Raw genomic sequence first — 7,965 nt, 5'->3', positions numbered from 1 at the left:
CTAATTTCCAAGCATTTTATTTTCTTTTCCTTTCTAGTTTAGTTTCCTAAGCATTCAATTTATTTTCTCACAATAGTTTCTACACCGGAAACTATTGTGTAATTTTTACTGGATCTAACCTTACGTCAGATCATAGTATTTTATTTCCTTGTTTTTACTTTCCTGTCTGATCAAGAAATGTGAAGAACATATCCAACCAACTTGTGGTGGAGTGTTCAAGCATCGAAGCTAGGAGATAAAACCAAGATTTCTAGTAATTTTCCAGGTTCATTAATTAATTGAGCTATTGTTTTAATTTACATATGCTCTGTGCTGCTGTTTATATATATTATTTGTTTGATATGGCCGTATGTATGCATGATTATTGTTTAGGCATGTTTAGCATGTCCGGCTAATTAATTTAGATATCGGTATGTAAAGTAAGCGGAATAAAGGAATCAAAACTGAGTTGGTTTAAATTTATTTCAAAATATAGTCACTCTTTTTCTGGTCTCAATTTACAGAGTTAATACCAAAGTTTTTGTACGAGAAAAAAAGACATAAAGAAGTTAAAATCAATAGAACGACGGTTTGAGATTTTAACTGGACAGTGTAAATTGAACATTAACTTTAAATCAGGGCGAGAGCAATTTTTAAGGTTAATTAAATTCTAATCATTTTCAAAAATTATTTTTAAAAGTTAAATGTGAGGACGAGAGTTAAGCATTTAAGTTTAGTCATATAATCTAAGTCAACAGAGCGAGAGTTTGAGACAAGGGTGTTTAAACGGTTAGTATTTTCTCAAAAAGAGTTTCTATAGATTCTGTTATCTTCAAAAAGTGACTTTAGATTCAACGAAATAGTGAGAGCGTACGTTAAAATATAAAGTCATAGTCTAATTCAACAGAGCGAGAGTTTGAGGAAAGGATTTTTAATTAATAGTGTCTACTGAAAAGACTTATTTTAAAATTAAGAAAAAGACCAACGAAAATTTGATTCCCTAATTACGACGAACTACATACCGATATCCGTGTTATTTGAAATTTAATCTAGATCCAAATTTAGTTTTACTTTTCCCTCTAATCACTAAAGTACCATCCGCCTTAGCTTTACGCAGTAGCCCTAGAAAAACGGTATATCGATTCATTAAGTCCCTGTGGGATCGATATCTTTTAAAACTACGCGATTAGACTGTGCACTTGCAGTTAGTACCCCGATAGACTCATAAAGTCGCGATCAAGTTTTTGGCGCCGTTGTCGGGGACTTTTATTTAGTCGATATCGTAACTCTTCTGTTACGCTGTAGAGACTAAGGCAATTTTTATTTTTTCCCTTCTTTTTCGTTGATTTGTATGCCCCACACTCGCTCACAAGGCGAACCGTACTACTCACGAATCAACGACGTTGAACGATATCTCCGATTATTAAGACGAATTCGGGAGTATCGTGCTACAAACAATCTTCCTCCAATCGAAATTCCTGATCTCAAAAATCTCCTTCCTTCGATGATACCAGCGATGGCCGAACCAGCTCGTGCTCTTCGAGACTACGCTGCTCCATCGCAAGATGAGTCGCATTCGAGTATTGCTCCACCCGCAATCGAAGCGAACAACTTCGAACTTAAACCTTCGCTGTTGCAGGCAGTGCAACAGAATCAATTCTTTGGAAATCCTACCGAGGATCCAAACCTTCATTTATCCGTATTTGTCCAATACGCTGACATTGTTAAAGCTAATGGTGTCACTTCAGAGGCAATTCGACTTCGTCTCTTTCCTTTCTCGTTAAGAGATAAAGCTAGAAGATGGCTTCAGTCTCTTCCTTCCAACTCAGTCACCACATGGAATGAGTTGAAGAAAGTCTTTCTCGCTCGATATTTTCCTCCAAGCAAAACAGCTATGTTAAGAGCCCAGATAAATGGATTTAAGCAAAAAGATAACGAGTCTCTTTTTGAAGCATGGGAAAGATACAAAGACATGATGAGACTTTGTCCACACCATGGTTTAGAAGACTGGTTAGTAATTCATACCTTCTACAATGGTCTCTTATACAACACAAGGTTAACAATAGACGCCGCCGCCGGTGGTGCGCTTATGGATAAACCTTACACCGACGCTTATCAACTTATCGAGAGCATGGCCCAAAATCATTATCAGTGGGGAAGCGACCGAACAATGGTAGAAAAACCTCAACCCAAAGGTGGCATGTATGAGATAAGTAGCCTTGATCATGTTAATGCAAAAGTGGATGCTCTTGCCCAGAAAATTGAAAGTTTAAATGTATCACCTCCAGCCATCGTGGTTGCCATAACTCAAAATTGCGAAGTCTGTGGAATTCAAGGTCACACTCCTACAGATTGTCAACTCCTAACAGGAATTCAAACAGAGCAGGTGAACTATGTGTAGCACCTCAAATTTGCACCTACATTCTGTACATACATTTTCATCATTAGTTCATTAACATAATATAGTCCACTGCATAACATTGCATTGTCCATTTGCCCGAGTGCAAGTTCAGCTGACAAGTTAGGGCAAACTGGTCAGGAGATCAGTCAGTCAAGCAAGCAAGTGTGTTTTTCATTGAGCCAAGGCCCTAGGGTTGGTCCAACATGTTCACATGACTTGGGGAGCCATTTGAAGTGTTTTGGTCAAGAATTGGATGTTCAGAAGTCATCAGTCATGGCTCAGTTCACCAGAAACCCTAAAAAGTCAATTGTTGGTCAACTGTGCATTTAATCAGTGATTGGATGGTGGGAAGTGGTTTGAAGGGGTTCATTCATGTCCATATAGGCCTCATATAACATGTCAAGCACCATCATGGAAGAATTTGAAGCCAGACAAGAAATTTCCAAAAATAGAAACTGGACCTGTAATTGAAACTTGCCAAAAATGGAAACTTCTTGATCCCAAACTTACATCATGATAAAAGCTTCAAATGAATTTTTGACCAACATGAAAGTTGAATATCTTGTTTTCCCATTTCCAAAAAGTCCAAGAACACTCAATTCCCATGTATGGTTGGCAAGTTATGATCAAATCATTCTCCAAAATTTTTGAACTTCAAAAGGCCATATCTCTCAAACCATTTGGCCAAATTTGGTGGGGTTTTTTCCTACAAGTCATATTTGATCCCCTCTTTCCAAAAATGTCACCATCATGTACCAAAACCTTATGGATCAAAATGGCATTTTTTTTTCACTTACTTGAATTATTTTAAGTGAGGTACAAAAGTGAACTTTTGATTTATGCATTTCCAATCATTTTGGCTATTCAAAATAGTTCTGAAATCATGTTTTGGTCATGCTTGCAAGCCCAATTCGTGCACTAGCTATCACACCTCACCATATGGACAAATGTGGCCACTTAGTAAAATGCTCATTAAAACAAAACATGATTAGCACTTCATTAAGGCAACCTAAAACAGCAAATATAAACTCATTTTCTGATCATTGTGCAACCCTAGCAGCCACAGAAAGAACAGAATTCTCTCACTCTCTAAAAATCTCATCTCTTGCCATTTTCAAAAGCTGTCAACTATTGTCAAAGAACTGAACATTGCCTTGCTTAATACAATATCCATTCATCATTTTGAGCTTGTTTCCACCATCATTTCACAACTGGAAAGCCATTTGCTCGACTGTCTTCTTCAAACTCCTCTAATGGCAGAACTCGTGTGCATCCATTCCAAGCATCATTGAGCCAAAATCCTTCATCATTCATCATTTGGAGGACTTTGGAGCAACTGTTTCAGCAAGGCATCACCAAATTCCAACTGTTTCATCTTTGCTTCAAAATCAAGTAAAAACTCGAATCTTATTATTTGCTAAACTATGACATGATTCTTAGAGATCTTTGTTTGCTGGTTTCATTAAACTTTGAATCGTGTTAATTGGTTGCTTGAGTTGAGAGAAATCTAGTTTTAAAGTTTGATTGTTCATATTTATTTTTACTCGATTCTTGATGCTTGGTGTGATTTAATGAAAATGGATGTTAGATTCGTGTTGGGTGATGTTTGCTGGTCATAATGTTGTGTCCAATTTGTATTTCTGGGCAATTTCATTTTCACGATTTCTTGATGGTGAAGAAGACAACACTGTAGCTGCCAAACCCTATTTTCCATTTTCCAGAATTCTGTCTTCACATGCATTGCATGGCCGTGTCACTGTTACATTGCCAACGACCAATCAAATTATTTCCTTGCCTTGCCCAAAACGCTGTGTTTTGATAAGTGACCTTCACATTTACAAAATTGCCATCCTCGTGGCATGTGACTTATTAAGAACATGTTATGTCATTTATTTATTTCAATTTGTATGCTCATCTTTGAAAAATCATAAGTTCATCATTTTAAGTCCAATTTGACTGGGATTTTTTGCATTCTTTTCATCATGATCTCTACTTATTTATCATGATTTTTCCAGAATTTTTGGATGAGTGGATTTTTTATTATGCTAGGGTTGGTGACATGTATCCATTTTTTGTACCTTTTGCCAAAACATTTGTGAAATGATGATGCATTATCCAATGGCCTTGAAATTTTTTGTGCTTAAACTAGACACATTCATGGTGATTTTGGTTTAGAGTTTGTGAATTTATCATCTCTGGTTGTTGAGTTATGATTTTTCTGAAGTAGGGTGTGACAATTTGTGTCACACCATTGATGTACAACTTGATGATTTTCATTACCATGCTTCTTGACCTCAAATTGCTCTGAATTTTTGCATGAACCTACTCTTGTATGTCTAGTTTACATGTGATTTTTCTTGGAATTATTTGTGGCATTTCCTAATTGTTTGGGATTTTCTCCCCTGTTTGACCAAAATGTTGACTTGTGTGATACATGTTGCCATTTCATTTGTGAAATTCTCATACTTTATTGGATGAACATGAAATTTGACATGTGATTAGTAGACATCTTAAGCTGTGCCATGGTGTTGATCCCATTCATTTATCATATGCCATACCTGATTTATAATTTTTCTAAGTTGATGTATGTTTGGTTGACTTCTTTGAGCATGCTTAAAATTGCTTTGCCTTTCTGATTTTCATTGACTGCCTTCCACTTGTCCAAATGAGATGAAATTTGATATGCATATCATATTATGGATTATGTTTGAGCATGAATTATTTGATGATTTTTGGAATTGTTTATGATTGGTTTTGAGTTGAGTCTTGCTGTTGACTTCTATGAGCTTTTAAATGCCATGCTTTGACTTAAATTGTTCATGAAATGATGATGATGATTGATATGAATGTGAAACCAATTGGTTTTGTTTCTTGATTGTTTGAACATGATTTTGGATGCTTGCCCTTTTCTGTTTTGATCTTTTCATCCCATTTTGACCCTGGGCTTACCCTAGTGGTCCTGTTACTCACCTTTGAGCTCATGTTTTCAGGTTGACCAACAAATGACCAATGAGACCAATTCTTTTTGTTTGAACTTGATTGTTTATCATGACTAACATGTTATTTTTTGTAGGTTGCTTGGCTCACATGCCTTGAGCCTTGTGCCTTGCACATTCACTTGCTTATGATTAACTGTTGATGTCTGTTTCCTTTTGCTTTGTTTTGAAGTTGTATACTAATGTCTGCTTGACTATTTCAGGTGCTTTTAGTTGCTCAGTTCCTTGTGAACCTTTGCTTTGCTTTGCTTGTATAAGCAATTTGCATTGAGGTATACTTCTAAATCTTCATGTAGTCTGGAAGACCTGGCCTGTTACTTGGCCAGGCAACTGTCTGAAGTCCTCCTTAAGAGGCAATGTTTGTGACTGTTTACATTTGTCCTTGTATAGAGTCAAAGACCTCCTAAGTGAAGAGGCAATTGGCAGAACCCAAGGGATATGCAACCTATCCCCTGCTATTCTGTGTGTCATCTGTTTTGCTCACACCACTGTGTTGATGCATTGCAGATACAAACCCAAGATCTTGTACAATTGTACAGTTGAGTCAGTTTTAAATGTGTAGAGGGGTTCCCACTTTCTGAACCCACACATTCTTGTCTTAAGCTCTCCCAGGCCAGGGATAAGAGCTGTGAAGTCCTATCTTCGCTCACCTTTCATCTGCTTCACCTTAGCCCCTCAATGGCAAGGTTAAGAGTTAACATTACCCAGTTCCAGTGGTTTGTTTGTTGAGGTTGATATGACCCCTCGACTAAAACCTAACCTTGATTGAGCCCATTGTTTGCATATAGTGTGTGCTACTTGTGCTTGTGTGTTTGTTTGACTTGCTTCCTGTGCAAGTTAGGTTTAGTTTAGCTTGCTTCCTGTGCAAGTCAGGGTTAGGATAGGCTTGCTTCCTGTGCAAGTTAGCTAGAAACCTTAACTTAGGGATGATTTGCATGATAACATCTAGGCTCGAGTCGTAGTCTCCCTAGTTGTGTCTCCCTCTGTTATCTGGTTAGGCTAGTCTTTCTCCCCTCTGAGGGGAACTACATCGCCCTGATCCTCGTTCCAGACGAGGTATGTAGGCAGGAGACCGTGCGAGGTCTCTCCGGGCACTTTTTTTCTTTTTGTGTGTGTTGTTTGACGATTGCTAGGCTCGAGTTCCCGACTCCTTAGCAATTTGTTGTCTGTTTGTTCTTGTTGTGTGCTTGGAAGCCGGTATAAGTCCATCGAGTGGCATCTGGGTTCCAGTGTGCGTGTGTTGGTTTGGATGCTGATGTAAGTCCAGTGATTGGCATTCGGGCTCCACGTTTGCCTTTGCCTGTTTTTGTGTGCGTGTCAGCCGAGCTACGAATGCTCTGATTCTCCTTCGTCCAAGGAGATACGTATGCATAGGACGCGATATCCTAGCGAACATGTGTCGTTTCCCCAGTCCGAACTACTTCGACTCTGATGTCTATGCCTGATAGACTAAGTAGACCCAGGATGCGATATCCTGCCGAGTCAGTTTCAGTCTTGTTTGTTTTCTTGTGTCTCTTTCGGCCAGTGTGTGTGTGTGGTGTTTGTTTTAGCAACCTTTTCTTTTCTTAGAGCGTGGATCCCGTCGAGTACGACGGACGTGAGGGGTGCTAATACCTTCCCCTTGCGTAACCGACTCCCTTACCCTTTCTCTTTGGTCGCGAGACCATGTCTTTTCCAGGTTTACTTCGAGCGTTTCCTTTCCCTCTTTTGGGATAAATAACGCACGGTGGCGGCTCTGTTGTTCCTGTTTTCCCGCCGGTTTTTCGCGTAATGCGACAGCTGGCGACTCTGCTGGGGACGCATAGATGTTGACCTGTGCTGGTCCATCTTCCCTAAGCGAGTCTTTCCTAGCGTTCTAGGATTAGTTTAGGTTGTTTGTTTGCTTTATTTATTGCATTTATTATTCTGACGGTGTATATATTTGCATAAATATTTGCATGCATCATACTATCATGTTGCCGTCCTCTGTGCAGGTGGTTCCTCTGTTTGGGGTGGGTGTTCTGAGTGGGGCCCAATACCCAGGCCTGAGTACACACCTAGGATTAGCGTGGTCTCATGTCTCTTCACATGTTGTACGACATGATGCGGAGACATGTCACCACAGCCGGACGAGGTTCATTTGAGAGAGTCCTGCCGGGTGGAGTTATTCCGCTTAGGTTGGATTATCTCTTTTGGGCTATTGACTCTGGTGACCGATCATTTCCCGGATCTTTGGTTTAGACGATCTCAGGAGAGCTACAATGGCACACCCGAAAGGGCAAACCCATTGAGTATCTCTGCCCGATTGTCGAGACTATTATCCGCCTTAGGATGACCTGATTAGAATTTACCTGTGATGGGAGGGTGATTCTTACAGAGGTATGTTCAGATGGTGACTCAGATGGTGATTTTTTGTTCCGTGGATCAGAGTCATATTTATAAGTCGGATTTATGGTCATTTATTGCCGAGACGCCGGAGTGTTGTCCGAGTTATCAGTGGGGATCCGTTTATTTCAGGATTCCCCGGGCTGATTCAGAGGTTATGGGTATCTGATCAGAGATTGGTTGGTGATGATGATGATGGTGTATCTTTCTGTTCCGTTTATTTCG

At 39.3% G+C, this 7,965-nt stretch overlaps 1 non-coding gene across 1 annotated transcript; it reads right to left on the bottom strand.

Annotated features, from left to right (window-relative positions):
* Positions 1–1,873: 1,873 nt before the first annotated feature.
* Positions 1,874–1,980, bottom strand: LOC127088674 (small nucleolar RNA R71). The gene has a single exon (XR_007790500.1). It is a non-coding gene; the product is annotated as a small nucleolar RNA R71 (small nucleolar RNA).
* Positions 1,981–7,965: the final 5,985 nt, after the last annotated feature.

Source organism: Lathyrus oleraceus, chromosome 5 (assembly GCF_024323335.1).
Source record: "Lathyrus oleraceus cultivar Zhongwan6 chromosome 5, CAAS_Psat_ZW6_1.0, whole genome shotgun sequence".
Taxonomy (NCBI): Eukaryota; Viridiplantae; Streptophyta; class Magnoliopsida; order Fabales; family Fabaceae; genus Lathyrus; species Lathyrus oleraceus.
The sequence above is the reverse complement of the archived record's forward strand: the minus strand, read 5'-3'. Positions and strand labels throughout refer to the sequence as shown.